Genomic DNA, 20,712 nt, shown 5'->3' on the forward strand with positions numbered 1-20,712 from the left:
TGCTAATATATAAAAGCTTCCATAGCATTTCATCAGTATGATACTGAGTAGCCTACCCAAGTCGACACCATTCTTCTGCTGCAGTTTAGCCAGGGGGCTGGTCCGTCTTAATTACGTGATATGCCGTTGTTATAAGTCGTGCAATAACACGATGGGCATCTGCATTTAAGTGATTTAAGTGGTGTAGGGCCTAAGTGAAAAACTTGCACGGTGCGCCAAATGTGTTAAGGCCGCCACTGCATGCAGGATGTTAAAAGTGGAATTGAAAATGAGTTTTATATGGAAGCCCATTTCCGCCAGTAAAAAAAAAAAGCGGGACAATTTAAGTCATAATTATGAGATACGTAAGTCATAATTATGAGATACTAAGTCGAAATTATGAGATACGTAAGTCATAATTATGAGATACTAAGTCATAACTAGAGAGGGTACAATTTCTGGGGAAATTGTAGGGTGTGCTTGCTTGCATCGGTTGCACAGGGGTCCGTATTTCTGTATATTTTATATAAAAATGCATACTTATTATTTATAAAGATTACATAGATTTAAAAGCATATATTTGTTGCTGCTCATTTACAACTCAAAATACGAGTGAAGTGTAGAATGAAATAGATGTCTTCTCATTTCCCCTGCAAGAGGCAGCCTCATAGCTGAATCAAAACGAATAAATTTGGCAGAGCGGTGTAAAAATTGACCTAATCTCTATGATTTAAACGTCCTTTTAAGTTTTCCCTTCTCGTGATATTTTCAGGCATTTAGCCTACTCATATTGCATTCATTCATTAATAAAGAACCCCCTTTGAAGATTATTCTACGACGTTACCGGCAGTAGAAGATGGAATCGCGATTCAAACAGTACCATCTGCTAACTGAAAATATGCCCCCAAAAACGTAAATAAGCTTGACATTTATTTAGTGGAAAATCGCTCATTCATAAAAAGCTCACTGGTAGCGATCATTGTCAGTAACAACGCAAAATGCGATATAGCCCTGTGTGGAGAAGCTGCCCCGGTAAATTGTACTACTACGGTACAGTACTAGACTACTGCTGTGTTCGTCTCGGTAGCGATTGCGTTGGTTGAATTGGATTTAACGTTCCGTTGTACGGTTTAGGCTGAAATTAATTATTTTCATGAACAGATTGACAAAGTTTAGGCTGTGGCAATGAAGTTCAGGTTAGTAGTTAGATAGACTTTTGATTTAAGTAAGGGGAGTGCCGAACATGTTCTGTCGCCGTTTGACTTCCTACAGCTGTGTAGATGTTTTTGTAGTGTCTCGCGTAGGCTACAGCGTTGCAGTGATACACTGGATTGAAACCACAGGTAATGATAATTTCACTCACAAATCGTTTACTTGTAATCTAATGTCATAATAAATCCTACAACGAAAATGTATATGTGAGGAATGTTTATTTTAACGATTGAAAACAGATAACGCTACATCATAGACCACTGTAGTATGTGTTGCCCGGGCAACACAGGCTAATATCATGATGCTAATACTTCAGTGAAATAGTAGACTACTGTTTCCGAAAGTAGATGTACTTCCTTAATAATATCAGCTTATACTGTACATTACACATCACAATTGTGTGTCATATCACAAAGTAAAATGAGTAAATAGTTATCACCCTGGCCTCTTTGCTTGTGGCGTTTCTGCAGCTGCCTTGCAGTAAAGCTATAGTTAGCCTAGCTATCCCCCAAGTTAACAGATGCGAAACGAATGTTCTGCTACAGGTAGTCACGCGTGTTTTCGTGACGTTAGTGACGTAGTGACGTTAGTAACGTCAGTGACTGTGGCTAGCAAATTAGCCACCGTTAGCTTCACTTTTCGCTACAAAAACTTAACTTAAGCCCAAACCATGCAACGGAACGTAAATTCCAATACAAGCAACTCAATCGCTACCAAGACGAAACTTTTGACACCTACGTTGTCTATGTAGGCCAAATATTGACTGAGTTTTAGGGGGGCAAAAAGAAATAAAAAAAATATATATAGCTGCAAGCAGCAATGAGGTGGCCAAGCAGTCAAATGACCCATAAAACATTTTAGACATCCTCAGAAGAGGGTAACGAGTACACGCAGCAAGTTTGGTGCGAATCCATCAAAGATTTGCTGAGATACGACCCAACTTCCTGTTTGCTGGCTTAACGGCACATTTTGATTGCCTGTACCGGGCAAACGGTTCTGAAAATCTAAAAATCGTGTGAAGGCCTTCGTGAGGCTTGGTCTGAAGATACTCTCTGCCAAATTTGGTGAAGATTGGACAACATGTGTAGGAGGAGTAAAGAAAAAACGTTTTTCAATGAATTCAAAATGGCGGCCGCATCAATTCGGCTGTTATCACAAGTTATCATGTGTCACACACGGGATGTCCCAAGATATCATGAGACAAAGGAATCACTTAATAAAGGCAAACGAATCAACAGTTATTGGCCAAAACACATTTTTGGTTCCTGCGGCCACGCCCAGTGATCACATGACACCAAATTGATTGGACATCCTCAGAAGAGAGTTCCAAGTCATCCTACCAAGTTTGGTGTTGATTTATCAAGGATTTGCTGAGATATGACCAAACTTCCTGTTTGGTTGCTTTGTTGCCAATTTTGATTGGGTGTACCGGACAAACGGTTTTGAAAATCAAAAATCTTTGGATAACTTCTGTGAGGGTTGCTCTGACGATGATGTGTTCCAATTCTGGGGAAGATTGAAGAAAAATTGTAGGAGGAGTAGGCTTTCAAAGGTTTTTGCTAAAACCGGATATGGCGGAAAATCTATATAACCGGAAATTGACGTCATAGGGTGTGATGAACTCGTCTCGATCCAGGGAATCCAACGGTACCTCATTTTTGAAAATCGGTCATACGGTTCAAAAGTTACGTGTGTAAACACAAGTCCAACTTTGACCAGTTGGTGGCGCTAGAGTGGTCTAATGGGATACATGAAACTTGGTGTAGGTATAGAAGGAACTGTCCTTAATGAGTGTGCCAAATTTAACAAAAAGTTATCCAAGGGTTCTAGGGGCTGCCATTGACTCCCATGGAACTAGAATAATAATAAATATAGCTGCAAGCAGCAATGGCGGATTCCTCCTAACATTGTGAACCATTGAAAAATGTATATTCTTCAAAAATTGTCACTGTATGGAAACATCCATGCTGTAGACTTACCAATGGGATACCAAATCTGAAATGCAATACCATCAAGATCCACAAGGGCTTTTATTTCAAGCCAAGGAGTGAAGGGAGGGGGCTTGGTGAGCCTACCCATTCCAGAAAGCCTTGTATCTTTGTGTATGAGGGCGTGGCCTGTAGCGTCACTTATGGGTGATATTGGGCCATTTGTGGTGTGGTAGTTACTCTTGGCCTATACTATCAATGTTTCAGGATTTTGAGAACTTTTTACCATTGCATACAAAATCGGAAATGCAATACCATCAAGATCCACATGGGCCTTTGCTAAAGACCAAGCAATGAGTGGGGGCTTGGTCAGCCCACAATTGCCTGAAATGTTGTGTATGCGTCTCGCCAAGCTTGCGTGTGTGTCAAGGGAAAGGCTGAGTGTGTGAGAATGTGGAGCGCGCGCGCTGAGGAGCAGGGGAGACATTTCATTGGAAATTCCCTTAACAATTAGCCAAGCATGCATTTTTCAAATATTCACCAAAATTCAACTTTTCATCTTACAGTCAACTTTTTCTGAGATTTGTATACTAAACATTCTCAAGAGTCTTCATGAAATTCTGATTGAATCAGAGTTTTTTGACTGGCGGATGTGTAAAGCATTATTTTAGCGTTAGAAATAAATTAGATTTCCTTTATTTCAATCATTTTTTAAGATATTAATTTGCCTTCTCACATGGGAACATGATGTAGTGTCTTTCACGTGACACACCAAGTTTGGTGTTGATAGTTCAAAGATTTGCTGAGATTTGATCCAACTTCCTGTTTGGTTGCTTTGTTGACGATTTTGATTGGCTGTACCGGACAAACGGTTTTGAAATTAACACTTTTAGTGTGACTAAAAGTGATGTTTGTCACAATTGTCACAACAGAAAAACAATAAATGCTTAACAATGCCAAAGAAAAGCAAATGCCAAAAAAGTATCTGATCTAGTAAACACCTAGAGCCCAGACTAAACATACATGAGGTGGCACCCGTTCCTTCCCTCCTGTGTTACCAGAGGTTCGCTGTGTGTGATGGAGTGTATGCCCATGTTAAACAGTTTACCAATTTTACCAAGTTTACCCATGTGCAAGTCCATGGGAGTCAGGTGGCTGAGCGGTTAGGGAAGCGGCTAGTAATCTAAAGGTTTCCAGTTTGATTCCCGGCCGTGCTAAATGACGTTGTGTCCTTAAGCAAGGCACTTCACCCTACTTGCCTCAAGGGAATGTCCCTGTACTTACTGTAAGTCGCTCTGGATAAGAGCATCTGCTAAATGACTAAATGTAAGTCCACAAAAAAACACACTAACAAAGCACAATACTGCATATCAACATGAACAAAATAACTGGTGTAGTAAGGGAGTGCACTATGTAGCAAACCATTCTAACAAAATATTAGCAATGATTTCAACTAGAAGTCTCTCTGAAAAACTGTAAAGAAGCAACTGTGTTGCCAAACAACAGACGACTCCGGTAATTTCATGTGAAACTAACAGCTGATTGGAAGTGGGCAGCTGATTGCCGGTCACAGGATTGGGAAAAACCAACTACACCGTACCTGCATGCAGTGAATAGGAAGAAAGAGGGGAGAATAGAAAAGAAAAAACACACAACCACAACTATACAAACACTGACTAAATTAGGAAAATTACAAACATAGGTCTGTAACAATGAGGTTCTTAAGAATGCTCATTCACATTCATTTTTGTAAATTAATCTTATCACTTAAACAAGCTGGTTTTGCTTTGTTCACAAGGAAGTCAAACCTCAACAGTGGCCTCTGCAGCTTTCCTTTTCTTGGCTGCTGTCGATTTCTTGCTGGATCGTGGCATCTAAAAGCACATCAAAAAAACATTACAAACACTATACAATGTAACATACCACATGTTGGGAAGTTTGGGTGTTGTTGACTCAAGGTTGGGGTTTAGTTGTCACCATAGAATGTTGATAAGAACACTAAACAAGGCACAGGCATTCTTCATTTATTTTACTAAAATAACTTTGGGTTTGTATATGTTTGTTTGTCTGTGTGGTCTAAAACAAAATAAATATACAAACTATTAAAGTCTATATAAAAATAGGAATTATTTACTGTGTCTTCTCAGTTAACCTATGAAAGCTTGAAAATACTGTGACTTGCTAAACTAAGGAAATGGCTAATAGAACATAACATTTCATAATTATTTCAGTAAATCAAACAGCTGCAAGACCCAGTGAAATGTTACATACAACTAGCAAACTGACATTAGTTAGCTAAAACATTGGCTAACTCTACTTCGGTGGGCTATCCTCAACATTTGCACGCTGGCCAGTGCAAGTAACATGGCATTTTATTTAGTTTGAGTTTTACCTTGTCCAGTGGGGCAAGAACATTTCTTTTCCACATGCCCTACCAAAAAACCCACTTGTCCCAAACAAGCAGACAAACCTTAATAATGTCAATCCCTGCAAGACTATGCTAACATTGGAAGCCTACACAATCACCTGTGCAGACACATGTTAAGTTACATCTGTAAGACCGTTCTCCCAGGACAATGATCAAGACACTTCACCACCTATCACCAAGTGAAAACAATAATTACCACGAACATTACTAACTATAAGATCCCACATCAATTTACACACAACTGTCGCTGCCAATTTAACCCAACTATACCGCAAGTACATTTACTTATAGTACTAACCGCATGTCGAAGGGCCATGTCTGCTTTTCTCGACATTAACATTAGGCCAACATATCCACAACACAGTACAGAGTCACAAAGTGATACTGGAACAAGTCAATGAAACATTGACTATGTATTCATCAACGCACACGAACTAGGTTAAACTTCTATCGTTTGGTTTCATCACTGTCTGAACACAATTAACTACTCAAACATCTAGCGATCGCTCCTATCGCCTCTCTTTATTGCCTTCTGCCTAATGCTAGGTAACTATGCAGCTAACTAAGCTAGTTAGCTACCATTTCGACCAAAACATTTGGGTTGTAAATACAGTCACAAAAACTTGGAAGGCACACATTAAAACAACACAATTACATGACGAAATATAGAATAACCGAACCGTACAGGCACGCACAGAACATTAATTCCATACGCCGTCTCACACAAGCAGAAACGTTATATATAGCTTGCTATGCTGAAATACATAGCCTACTGTTTACTAGCAAAGACGAATCCCTACCTCAACTAAACAAGAACAAAAACAGAATAAAATGATGTTGAAGTTATCATACGAATTAAACACTATAATACATGTTGTTTACCGCTGTAATAGGTATGCTTTTATTACTTACGATCAAATGTAAACGAAAATCTTCTGCACACAAAAAAATTGTGTTCTTCTCTTGATGTCAACAACTACTAACCTTCTGTTCACCTTCCAACGTATACTTATTTCAAACCCGTATATCCGGTTCCATTATCCAAAACAAATCATACAAAATACATGATCAAACTAGTAAATACAATTAAACAAAAGTTATTGACACACCTTTAATCCAATTACAAAAAATCTGATGTGATAGCAAATTCCATAGGAATATGAATTTGCCAGACATGTTTCCTACACATACATTTCCTTGCAAAAGTATTCAGACCCCTTGAAAATGTCTTCTAAATTACAAATGATCCTCAGATACATTTTTCCAAACTATATATTTTTTGCACACTATTCTCCTCTTACAGCACATTTTCAAAGCTAAACTATTGCATTTGTGAGTAAATATTTTGAAGAAAATAGAATGAATAGTGTCAAGGGGCCAGCATGTGTGTGAGAGAATTTGGAACACAAACACTGAAAAGCAAAGGGAGAATTTTCATTTGTGAGTAAATATTTCCAAGAAAATAGAAATATGCTACTAGCCTAACTAGCCACAGAATAGCTACTAAGACACATTGCTTCAAGCCAAGGACCAAGGGTGGGGGCTTGGTCGACCCACTAGTGTCAAGGGGCCAGCATGTGTGTGAGAGAATTTGGAACACAAACACTGAAAAGCAAAGGGAGAATTTTCATTTGTGAGTAAATATTTCCAAGAAAATAGAAATATGCTACTAGCCTAACTAGCCACAGAATAGCTACTAAGACACATTGCTTCAAGCCAAGGACCAAGGGTGGGGGCTTGGTCGACCCACTTTTTCCTAAAATGTTGTGTGTGTGTCTCGCCAAGCTCGCGCGTGTCAAGGGAAAAGCTGTGTGTGTGAGAATGTGGAGCACGCGCGCGCTGAAGAGCAGGGGAGACATTTCATTTGAAATTTCGTTAGCAATTAGCCAAGCATGCATGTTTCAAATATTCACCATAAATCGACTTTTCATGTTACAGTCAACTTTTCCTCAGATTTGTGTACTAAACATTCTCAAGAGTCTTCATATGAACTTGTGATTGAATCAAAGTATCAGTTTTTGACCGGCGGATGTGTAAAGCATTATTTTAGCGTTAGAGATAAATTCGATTTGCTTTATATCAACCATTTTTGGAGATATGAAATAGCCTTTGCACATGGTAACATGTTGTAGTGTCTTCCTTGTGACATACCAAGTTACGTGTTGATATCTCAAAGATTTGCTGAGATTTGACCAAACGTCCTGTTTGGTTGATTTGTTGCCGATTTTGATTGGCTGTGCCGGACAAACGGTTTTGAAATTCAAAAATCTGTTGAAGAATTCAGTGAGGGTTGCTCTGACGATGATACCTGCCAATTCTGGGGAAGATTGGACAAAAATTGTAGTAGAAGTAGCGAAAAAACGTGTTTCCTAAATCTTTATTGTACAAAAAAATCCAATACGGCGGCCGTTATAGGTTATTGAGGGTTTTTGGTTCCTCATGAGAAATAAGGCATATCTAATGAATTTCAGAATTTTGGGACAAATGGGATGCGAATGGCATCACTTTGTAAATGGACAATTGGGACTTGGCCGTAGCGCCACCTATGGATAATGGTGCGTCATTTGTGGTGTGGTAGTTACTCCTGGCCTATACTATCAATGTTTCAGGATTTTGAGAACTTTTTCTAAAATGCATTACCATCAAGATCCACAAGGGCCTTCACTTCAAGCCAAGGAATGAGTGAGGGCTTGGTCAGCCCACAATTGCCTGAAATGTTGTGTATGCGTCTCGCCAAGCCCGCACGTGTGTCAAGGGAAAGGCTGAGTGTGTGAGAGTGTGGAGCACGCGCGCGCTGAAGAGCAGGGGAGACATTTCATTGGAAATTTCGTTAGCAATTAGCCAAGCATGCATGTTTCAAATATTCACCACAAATCGACTTTTCATGTTACAGTCAACTATTCCTCAGATTTGTGTACTAAAAATTCTCAAGAGTCTTCATATGAACTTGTGATTGAATCAAAGTATCAATTTTTGACCGGCGGATGTGTAAAGCATTATTTTAGCGTTAGCGATAAATTCGATTTGCTTTATATCAACCATTTTTGGAGATATGAAATAGCCTTTGCACATGGTAACATGTTGTAATGTCTTCCTTGTGACATACCAAGTTACGTGTTGATATCTCAAAGATTTGCTGAGATTTGACCCAACTTCCTGTTTGGTTGCTTTGTTGCTGATTTTGATGGGCTGTACCGGCCAAACGGTTTAGAAAGTCAAAACGCCATGGGATAAGTTTTGTGAGGCTTGGTCTGAAGATCATCTCTGGTCATTTTGAAGAAGATTTGACAAAAATTGTAGGAGGAGTAGAGAAAAAACGTTTTTCAATTAATTCAAAATGGCGGCCGCATCAATTCGGCTTTTATCACAAGTTATCATGTGTCACACACGGGATGTCCCAAGATATCATGAGACAAAGGAATCACTTAATAAAGGCAAACAAATCAATAGTTATTGGCCAAAACACATTTTTGCTTCCTGCGGCCACGCCCAGTAATCACATGACACCAAATTGTGTAGACATCCTCAGAAGAGGGTTCCGAGTCATCATACCAAGTTTGGCGTTGATATCTCAAAGATTTGCTGAGATATGACTTCACTTCTTGTTTGGCGGCTTTTCTGCTGAATTTGATTGGCTGTACCGAACAAACGGTTGTGAGAATCAAAATTATTTTCGATAACTTTTGTGAGGCTTGGTCTGAAGATATTCATTGGTAATTTTAAAGAAGATCTGACCAAAATTGTAGGAGGAGTAGGCTTTCAAAGGTTTTTGATAAAACCGGAAATGGCGGAAAATCTATATAACCGGAAATTGACGTCATAGGGTGCGTTGAACTCGTCTTGATCCAGGGAATCCAATGGTACCTCATTTTTGAAAATCAGTCATACGGTTCAAAAGTTGCGTGTGTAAACACAAGTCCAACTTTGACCCATTGGTGGCGCTAGAGTGGTCTAATGGGATACATGAAACTTGGTGTAGGTATAGAAGGAACTGTCCTTAATGAGTGTGCCAAATTTCTCAAAAAGTTATCCAAGGGTTCTAGGGGCTGCCATTGACTCCCATGGAACTAGAATAATAATAAATATAGCTGCAGGCAGCAATGGCGGGTTCCTCCTCAGCATTGCAAACCATTACAAAATTGACATGACACAGACATGTATTTCATACATGTACACAACATTTCAATACAATTGGATCAATGGCTGATTTGAAGTCATTTTTTGAAATTCTTCACAAATTGTCACTGTAGAGAAATATCCATGCTGCCGACATTATGGGTTCTTGAGACTTCTTTGTTCCCCATTGGCAATAAGGCATGCGTACCAACTTTTAGACATTTTGGACTGACAGGGTTAAAATGCCACCCTTTTGAAAGTGACAACTTTGAAGCGTGTTCTGTCAGGCCACCTGTGCTCTGGTCAGGCCCATCATGCAGAGATCCATTCTTTAAAAGCTTTGATTACAACAATAACTTTATGAAAGTCAGAATACACTTTAGTAAAGGACGTGTGTAGTTTATGTACTACTACTGCTTGCTCTGCCCACACACTTTCCCCATCCATGCTGTTTCCCTCTTTGCCAGTGCGGGTGGTGCGGTGGCCGCATGAGGTTTAGGTGTAGTCCAAAAGTTGCCTCCCACAATCAAAACATATTAACCGCAACATTGTTTTCAAACTTTCTCAAAGATGGCTTGAAAACCACAGATATTGACTCTCTTCTTGAGTAGATCTCTTTCCAGAATCTCAGTCAATCCAGAATCAAGATTAGCCTCATAGGCAATTGGTCTGGTCTAGGGCACAGCCCTTAACGCTAAGAGCTTCTTAAGAGCGTTCTAAGAACGCTCTAGAACGCTCTTAGAACGCTCCTAAGAAGCTCTTAGCGTTAAGAGCTTCTTAACGAATCTGGGAAACCCGGCCAATAACATTACAAACATCTAACTGAACGAACACAACAACTGAAATCCCTTGCGTAGCTGTTGTTTTTTTAACATGCCGCACTGCATGCTGGGTACCCAAGAGCGCTGACGCTGATTATCTAGCTGTGCTCCGACTGCGTGATATGACGAGATGCTAGTGGTGCGCTGAGGTCTCAGAGTCTCCTGCCCGAGTTCAAGTTCTGCCCGATTAGCAAGCTATTTTTACTAATGTTTTGTTAGCAATTGAATGGTAATGCAAGCTAGCTAAAAACAATGTTAGTTAGCTTGGCTAAACTGGTTTTCATAGCAACAGAAATCAACAAATCAGATCAGTCGAACTTTATTCAGAAATGGGGGGATGGCGGGAACATTAAAGGTGTAGGTACAGTAAAAGTGAAATGGAACGCGTCTTTCTGCCTTGAAGCTGCGTGCGCATCAACAAGACCCCATCTATATGTAAAGATAACATCCAAGCTAACAATTTCGCCAAATCTGACTGCAGCATTGTATACCATATGTACCGTGTTATGGTTGTTTGAGTTAAACAACTTGCTAAATGAATTAAATGTCAAATCCAACTATAAATGTATAAAAGAGAGTTCCAATCAAATCTGAATTTGTTTTAAACCTAGAGGTTTAAAAGGTTACCTTTGCCTAAACTGACATGCACCAACTCAGTTTCAACAGCCATTTACACATTTAGTCTCTATTTGTTACTCTATTCTTAAGGCATGTTTAACTTAATGTCTGCACCTCTCTGTCACCAACTGTCTCTGCAGTGGGGGCTTCACAGGGTGTCTACAGGTATAAACAAGTTAAATGTAAGACCTTTTAATACCACTTCCAAATGAAATTAAAGACCAAACTTACGATGGAAATACAAATCAAAAGTGGAAATATACAGTCATCTTTCCAAGTAAACACTGATGTCTGTTCAATATGAACAGTATGGTAAAATGACAATAATCGGTTGAGTTTAAGAACATTGACTAAATGTGTGTAATGCGGAAGGATAACACAAAAATGTAATTGCTGTCCTAAATTATACTTATTATTACACTAGGGTGGAAATGGTGGAGCAGAAACTAACAATTCCATGAATCCCATGGAAACAAAGGCAAATGTGTGAGATGTACTGATGTGGAGCACAAATGCTCCAAGAAGCAGTACTTCTCTTGAGTGGTTTTTATTCAGATGAATAATCATTGGATTCAGGTCAAAAGTCTATCACTTGAACTAGTTTCATCACTTAAGACACAAAGTCAGCAGCTTGGCATACTGGCACATGGAAAGGATTAAACATTTAGACTTTCATCAAAGTAATGCTGGCTTGTCCTTTTTCATCAATGTCCTCAAAAAAGCAGGCTGCAGAGCTACTGTGTCTGTGGGGTGACTGTCTCTGGAGGGCTGGCAGGCAGGGGCAAGCAGGGCCTGCAGGCAGGCAGGCAGGCAGGCCAGCTGGATCAAGCTGTTCTGGGGTCAGGGCTGAAGAGAAGCTGTCCAGCTAGAGAGGGGTAGTCCAGCAAGGGGTCTGTGTGGATCTCACCATCCTCGAGTCTGTTGCATCCTCTGTTGAACTCTGTTGAGCAGGCCTCTGCATGACCCTCCAGACCTGTCAAAGTGAAGAAAGGGTCCATGTCAGTTGTGAAAAATGAAGCTTTTCCCATCTACACTTGATACAGACTTCAGTTTTGACTGTGAAATGCAGTGTCATTACTTGAACTTGAATCCAAATGTGTTGACGTCATGGAGACCCATGCAGTCACTCAAAACACAGGTTCGATTCCAGGCTCTGGCAAGAGTATTTACCTCTAAACTGGTCAATATATACACATCTGACAAAAGACCAGCTCGACCTTTGCTTGTAAACAGTGATTCTGACTGTAAGAGACCTTTAAATAGCCTGACTTACCGAAATTGGCAAAACTAGCCTGGCTAACGTAGGTCGCTTTCTCAGGGCATATGACGAATGAAACAGGCTCGCCTTGAAAAAGTCTCCCTGCCGCATAGGCTTATTACAAAGACTTTCACGCCAAAAATCACCATTATGAGCCGACAGGTCTGTGGGGAATTGCTTTTTCTCCTAAAGGCTGCTCTCCTCGACCTTTTTGATGAACAATTCGCCGAGATGCAAAATGACTCACTAATTAAAAACACAGAGGAAAAAAGCTAGAGCTACAGTAGCTACTTTTCGAGTTTGGTTTTCCGTCACTTCAGAATCACGATCTATAAGGTCTAAAAGTGCTAAACCTTCACCATAATTCAAGAGTAGTGTACTTTCACAAACCCAATCATTAATTCTAGCTTAAAATGTGTAAAACCAGGACTTACCGAAAGTGGCTGCCTCCAACACGGCTTTCACGGGAGACGACTTTCACGGGACACGGGAAACAACAATGGCCGCCGAAAAATAATTTGTATTCGTAACAGCGAGCTGCGATTGGAAGCGAAATGAAACAGGGGCTAAAAAACGAGGGTGGGGGCTTGGTCAGCACACATTTTCAAGAAAGCATGCGTGTGTCAAGGGGCTCTGGCCCCTTGTGTGTGAGAGAATGTGGAGCACGCGCGCACAGGAGCAAAGGGAGAGAGGATTTGGGGAAACAGCCCTAGAAATTAGCCAAGCATGCATGTTTCAAATATTCACTAAAAATCGAGTTTTCATGTTACAGTCAACTTTTTCTCAGATTTGTGTACTCAACATTCTCAAGAGTCTTCATATGAACTAGTGATTGAATCAGAGTATCAGTTTTTGGCCGGCGGATGTGTAAAGCATTATTTTAGCATTAGCAATAAATTCAATTTGCTTTATATCAATCATTTTTAGAGGTATGAAGTTGCCTTTGCACATGGTAACATGTTGTAGTGTCTTCCACGTGACATACCAAGTTTGGTGTTGATATCTCAAAGATTTGCTGAGATTTGACCAAACGTCCTGTTTGGTTGCTTTGTTGCAGATTTTGATTGGCTCTACCGGACAAACGGTTTTGAAAATCAGAAATCCCTACGATAACTTATGTGAGGCTCAGTCTGGATATCATCTATGGCAATTTTGAAGAAAATTCGACCAAAAATGTAGGAGGAGTAGGGAAAAAACGCGTTTCCTTAATCTTTATTGTACAGACAAATCCAATATGGTGGCCGTTATAGCTTCTTGAGGCTTTTTTATTCCTCATGAGAAATAAGGCATATGTAATGAATTTCAGAATTTTGGGACTTATGGCCTGCAAATGGCATCAATTTGAAAATTGACATATTGGGGCGTGGCCTGTAGCGCCACCTATTGTCTCACATGGCCCATGTTTGGTATGGTAGTTACTAATGGTCTGCAGTTTCAACATGCCAAATTTCACAACTTTTTACGGTACTGGTCTAGGGGCTGCCATTGACTCCCATGGGTAAAAAATAATAATACCACCAATAACAATAGGGTTCTCCTACCGGAGGAACCCTAAATATAGCTGCAGGCAGCAATGGCGGGTTCCTCCTCAGCATTGCAAACCATTACAAAATTGACATGACACAGACATGTATTTCATACATGTACACAACATTTCAATACAATTGGATCAATGGCTGATTTGAAGTCATTTTTTGAAATTCTTCACAAATTGTCACTGTAGAGAAATATCCATGCTGCCGACATTATGGGTTCTTGAGACTTCTTTGTTCCCCATTGGCAATAAGGCATGCGTACCAACTTTTAGACATTTTGGACTGACAGGGTTAAAATGCCACCCTTTTGAAAGTGACAACTTTGAAGCGTGTTCTGTCAGGCCACCTGTGCTCTGGTCAGGCCCATCATGCAGAGATCCATTCTTTAAAAGCTTTGATTACAACAATAACTTTATGAAAGTCAGAATACACTTTAGTAAAGGACGTGTGTAGTTTATGTACTACTACTGCTTGCTCTGCCCACACACTTTCCCCATCCATGCTGTTTCCCTCTTTGCCAGTGCGGGTGGTGCGGTGGCCGCATGAGGTTTAGGTGTAGTCCAAAAGTTGCCTCCCACAATCAAAACATATTAACCGCAACATTGTTTTCAAACTTTCTCAAAGATGGCTTGAAAACCACAGATATTGACTCTCTTCTTGAGTAGATCTCTTTCCAGAATCTCAGTCAATCCAGAATCAAGATTAGCCTCATAGGCAATTGGTCTGGTCTAGGGCACAGCCCACGTTCAGCTCCTTGCAAGTATAGCCTGTGATAGTAAAATGGCCGACTCTCTGTTCCCATTAAACTACACAGCATGCACACTCAAGGTGACCAACAAGATTATATTAACTAACAAACAATGGCCGGGTTTCCCAGATTCGTTAAGAAGCTCTTAACGCTAAGAGCTTCTTAAGAGCGTTCTAAGAACGCTCTAGAACGCTCTTAGAACGCTCCTAAGAAGCTCTTAGCGTTAAGAGCTTCTTAACGAATCTGGGAAACCCGGCCAATAACATTACAAACATCTAACTGAACGAACACAACAACTGAAATCCCTTGCGTAGCTGTTGTTTTTTTAACATGCCGCACTGCATGCTGGGTACCCAAGAGCGCTGACGCTGATTATCTAGCTGTGCTCCGACTGCGTGATATGACGAGATGCTAGTGGTGCGCTGAGGTCTCAGAGTCTCCTGCCCGAGTTCAAGTTCTGCCCGATTAGCAAGCTATTTTTACTAATGTTTTGTTAGCAATTGAATGGTAATGCAAGCTAGCTAAAAACAATGTTAGTTAGCTTGGCTAAACTGGTTTTCATAGCAACAGAAATCAACAAATCAGATCAGTTGAACTTTATTCAGAAATGGGGGGATGGCGGGAACATTAAAGGTGTAGGTACAGTAAAAGTGAAATGGAACGCGTCTTTCTGCCTTGAAGCTGCGTGCGCATCAACAAGACCCCATCTATATGTAAAGATAACATCCAAGCTAACAATTTCGCCAAATCTGACTGCAGCATTGTATACCATATGTACCGTGTTATGGTTGTTTGAGTTAAACAACTTGCTAAATGAATTAAATGTCAAATCCAACTATAAATGTATAAAAGAGAGTTCCAATCAAATCTGAATTTGTTTTAAACCTAGAGGTTTAAAAGGTTACCTTTGCCTAAACTGACATGCACCAACTCAGTTTCAACAGCCATTTACACATTTAGTCTCTATTTGTTACTCTATTCTTAAGGCATGTTTAACTTCATGTCTGCACCTCTCTGTCACCAACTGTCTCTGCAGTGGGGGCTTCACAGGGTGTCTACAGGTATAAACAAGTTAAATGTAAGACCTTTTAATACCACTTCCAAATGAAATTAAAGACCAAACTTACGATGGAAATACAAATCAAAAGTGGAAATATACAGTCATCTTTCCAAGTAAACACTGATGTCTGTTCAATATGAACAGTATGGTAAAATGACAATAATCGGTTGAGTTTAAGAACATTGACTAAATGTGTGTAATGCGGAAGGATAACACAAAAATGTAATTGCTGTCCTAAATTATACTTATTATTACACTAGGGTGGAAATGGTGGAGCAGAAACTAACAATTCCATGAATCCCATGGAAACAAAGGCAAATGTGTGAGATGTACTGATGTGGAGCACAAATGCTCCAAGAAGCAGTACTTCTCTTGAGTGGTTTTTATTCAGATGAATAATCATTGGATTCAGGTCAAAAGTCTATCACTTGAACTAGTTTCATCACTTAAGACACAAAGTCAGCAGCTTGGCATACTGGCACATGGAAAGGATTAAACATTTAGACTTTCATCAAAGTAATGCTGGCTTGTCCTTTTTCATCAATGTCCTCAAAAAAGCAGGCTGCAGAGCTACTGTGTCTGTGGGGTGACTGTCTCTGGAGGGCTGGCAGGCAGGGGCAAGCAGGGCCTGCAGGCAGGCAGGCAGGCAGGCAGGCAGGCCAGCTGGATCAAGCTGTTCTGGGGTCAGGGCTGAAGAGAAGCTGTCCAGCTAGAGAGGGGTAGTCCAGCAAGGGGTCTGTGTGGATCTCACCATCCTCGAGTCTGTTGCATCCTCTGTTGAACTCTGTTGAGCAGGCCTCTGCATGACCCTCCAGACCTGTCAAAGTGAAGAAAGGGTCCATGTCAGTTGTGAAAAATGAAGCTTTTCCCATCTACACTTGATACAGACTTCAGTTTTGACTGTGAAATGCAGTGTCATTACTTGAACTTGAATCCAAATGTGTTGACGTCATGGAGACCCATGCAGTCACTCAAAACACAGGTTCGATTCCAGGCTCTGGCAAGAGTATTTACCTCTAAACTGGTCAATATATACACATCTGACAAAAGACCAGCTCGACCTTTGCTTGTAAACAGTGATTCTGACTGTAAGAGACCTTTAAATAGCCTGACTTACCGAAATTGGCAAAACTAGCCTGGCTAACGTAGGTCGCTTTCTCAGGGCATATGACGAATGAAACAGGCTCGCCTTGAAAAAGTCTCCCTGCCGCATAGGCTTATTACAAAGACTTTCACGCCAAAAATCACCATTATGAGCCGACAGGTCTGTGGGGAATTGCTTTTTCTCCTAAAGGCTGCTCTCCTCGACCTTTTTGATGAACAATTCGCCGAGATGCAAAATGACTCACTAATTAAAAACACAGAGGAAAAAAGCTAGAGCTACAGTAGCTACTTTTCGAGTTTGGTTTTCCGTCACTTCAGAATCACGATCTATAAGGTCTAAAAGTGCTAAACCTTCACCATAATTCAAGAGTAGTGTACTTTCACAAACCCAATCATTAATTCTAGCTTAAAATGTGTAAAACCAGGACTTACCGAAAGTGGCTGCCTCCAACACGGCTTTCACGGGAGACGACTTTCACGGGACACGGGAAACAACAATGGCCGCCGAAAAATAATTTGTATTCGTAACAGCGAGCTGCGATTGGAAGCGAAATGAAACAGGGGCTAAAAAACGAGGGTGGGGGCTTGGTCAGCACACATTTTCAAGAAAGCATGCGTGTGTCAAGGGGCTCTGGCCCCTTGTGTGTGAGAGAATGTGGAGCACGCGCGCACAGGAGCAAAGGGAGAGAGGATTTGGGGAAACAGCCCTAGAAATTAGCCAAGCATGCATGTTTCAAATATTCACTAAAAATCGAGTTTTCATGTTACAGTCAACTTTTTCTCAGATTTGTGTACTCAACATTCTCAAGAGTCTTCATATGAACTAGTGATTGAATCAGAGTATCAGTTTTTGGCCGGCGGATGTGTAAAGCATTATTTTAGCATTAGCAATAAATTCAATTTGCTTTATATCAATCATTTTTAGAGGTATGAAGTTGCCTTTGCACATGGTAACATGTTGTAGTGTCTTCCACGTGACATACCAAGTTTGGTGTTGATATCTCAAAGATTTGCTGAGATTTGACCAAACGTCCTGTTTGGTTGCTTTGTTGCAGATTTTGATTGGCTCTACCGGACAAACGGTTTTGAAAATCAGAAATCCCTACGATAACTTTTGTGAGGCTCAGTCTGGATATCATCTATGGCAATTTTGAAGAAAATTCGACCAAAAATGTAGGAGGAGTAGGGAAAAAACGCGTTTCCTTAATCTTTATTGTACAGACAAATCCAATATGGTGGCCGTTATAGCTTCTTGAGGCTTTTTTATTCCTCATGAGAAATAAGGCATATGTAATGAATTTCAGAATTTTGGGACTTATGGCCTGCAAATGGCATCAATTTGAAAATTGACATATTGGGGCGTGGCCTGTAGCGCCACCTATTGTCTCACATGGCCCATGTTTGGTATGGTAGTTACTAATGGTCTGCAGTTTCAACATGCCAAATTTCACAACTTTTTACGGTACTGGTCTAGGGGCTGCCATTGACTCCCATGGGTAAAAAATAATAATACCACCAATAACAATAGGGTTCTCCTACCGGAGGAACCCTAAATATAGCTGCAGGCAGCAATGGCGGGTTCCTCCTCAGCATTGCAAACCATTACAAAATTGACATGACACAGACATGTATTTCATACAACATTTCAAGACAATTGGATCAATGGCTGATTTGAAGTCATTTTTTGAAATTCTTCACAAATTGTCACTGTAGAGAAATATCCATGCTGCCGACATTATGGGTTCTTGAGACTTATTTGTTCCCCATTGGCAATAAGGCATGCGTACCAACTTTTAGACATGTTGGACTGACAGGGTTAAAATGCCACCCTTTTGAAAGTGACAACTTTGAAGCGTGTTGTGTCAAGCCACCTGTGCTCTGGTCAGGCCCATCATGCAGAGATCCATTCTTTAAAAGCTTTGATTACAACAATAACTTTATAAAAGTGAGGATACACTTCACTAAAGGAAGTGTGTAGGTTATGTACTACTACTGCTTGCTCTGCCCACACACTTTCCCCATCCATGCTGTTTCCCTCTATCCCAGCGCAGGTCATGCCAAGGCATAAATGCGGCAGCCGTATGAGTATTAGAAGTAGCCCAAAAAACATACCATACACAGTCACACTGTTTTCAAAACTGAAACTGGTTAGAAGACCATGGCTATTAGAACTCTACCTGAATTGAGCTCTCTCTAGAGTCTCAGTCAAACAACTGTCAAGAGTCATGTAGGGAACTGGACCAAGGTATAGCTAATGTCCAGCTGTTAGCAAGTGTACCTTGTGATGGTACAGCAGCTTAACAATACTTTGTCATGGTCAGACTCTCTGATCCCATTAAACTACGCAACATGCACAATCAGGGTGACCAACAGTATTATCTTAAGTAAAAAACAATAACATTACACACATTTAAGTGAACGAACACAACAACTGAAATCGCTTGCACAGCTGTTGTAACCAAACTATTTTCCACAGCTATTTGCGTTTTTGGTGTGCACTGCATGCTGGGTACCCAAGGGCGCTGACGCTACAATATTTATTATCTAGCTGTCTTCCGGCTGTGTAATATGACGAGATGCTAGCGATGCAAACATGAAAGCTTGTCTCGGGGGGTCATGCATGTGATCTCACTACAAGCTTTTGATTACACGTGAGGACTGTTAGCAAAGTATTTCTATTCGTGTTTTGTTAGTGATTGAATGGTAATGTCAGCTAGCTAAAAACAATGTTAGTTAGCTTGGCTAAAATGGTTTTCATAGCAACAGATATCAACAAATCAGATCAATCTAACTTTATTCAGAAGGGGGGGGGGGTGGGAACATATAAACTAGAGGTGAAATGGTAGGCATTGTTCTGCCTTGAAGCTGCGTGCGCATCCTCATTGTTTGTAACCACCAACCCATCTATATGTAAAGATAACATCCAAGCTAGCAATTTCGCCAAATTTGACTGCAGATTTTTTACACCATATGTACTTCGTTATGGTTTTTGAGTCAAACAACTTGTTAAATGATTAAATGTCTGTTAAATGTCAAATCCAACTTTAAATGTATAAAAGAGAGAATTAAACCTAGAGGTTTAAAAGGCTACGTTTGTCTAAACTGACATGCACAAACTCAGAGCACTGAGTTTCAACATCCATGTACACATTTTGTCTATATTTTTTACTCTACTCTTTAACGCATGACTATGTTTAACTTAATGTCAGCACCTCTCTGTCATCAATTGTCTCTGGAGTGGGGGATGGGGGCTTCTTATCCAACAAATTACATCCCTGAACTTTTAAAACATATCAATGGCCTACTACAATTGTAAACATCCTTTGGCCTTCCCATACTGGGAAGAAAACTACAGTTTTTCTTTGATTAAACGTTGACCTTGAATAAACGCTGCACCAAAAATGAACATTGTGTAATAAATGGCACCTTCGATTAAACGCCTCCCCCAAAAAATCAGAAAACGGTTATTTAATTGGTTAAATTAAAACACAGTATTTATTACACAAGTAATTTACAAGTGTAGCATACTATTATCCCATGAAACACTGGCAGGCACAAGTGTCTTTCTTGCTACAGATTTATTTGAAGCTTTTTCTCCAAATCCACCGTTAAAACTAAACTCACGCTGTAATGAGAAAATAAAGACCACTTTAGCTTAATATGAACATGCAATGACATGCACAGCATGTAAATAACATTCACCAAAGTCAAATACAGACACAAAACAACATACTTTGTTGGCTGCATGCTGTAGCCTACACAAGGGAATAGAGGTTTCCTTAGATTGCTAACAACCTCTATAACAACCTTAAACTTATCACTTAGAGTGAATGTGCATAAAGCTCCAGGACCTGACAACATCCCTGGCTGTGTTCTCAAGGCCTGTGCTCCTGAACTGGCAGAGG

The sequence above is a fragment of the Osmerus eperlanus genome, chromosome 2 (genome assembly GCF_963692335.1).
Source record: "Osmerus eperlanus chromosome 2, fOsmEpe2.1, whole genome shotgun sequence".
Taxonomy (NCBI): Eukaryota; Metazoa; Chordata; class Actinopteri; order Osmeriformes; family Osmeridae; genus Osmerus; species Osmerus eperlanus.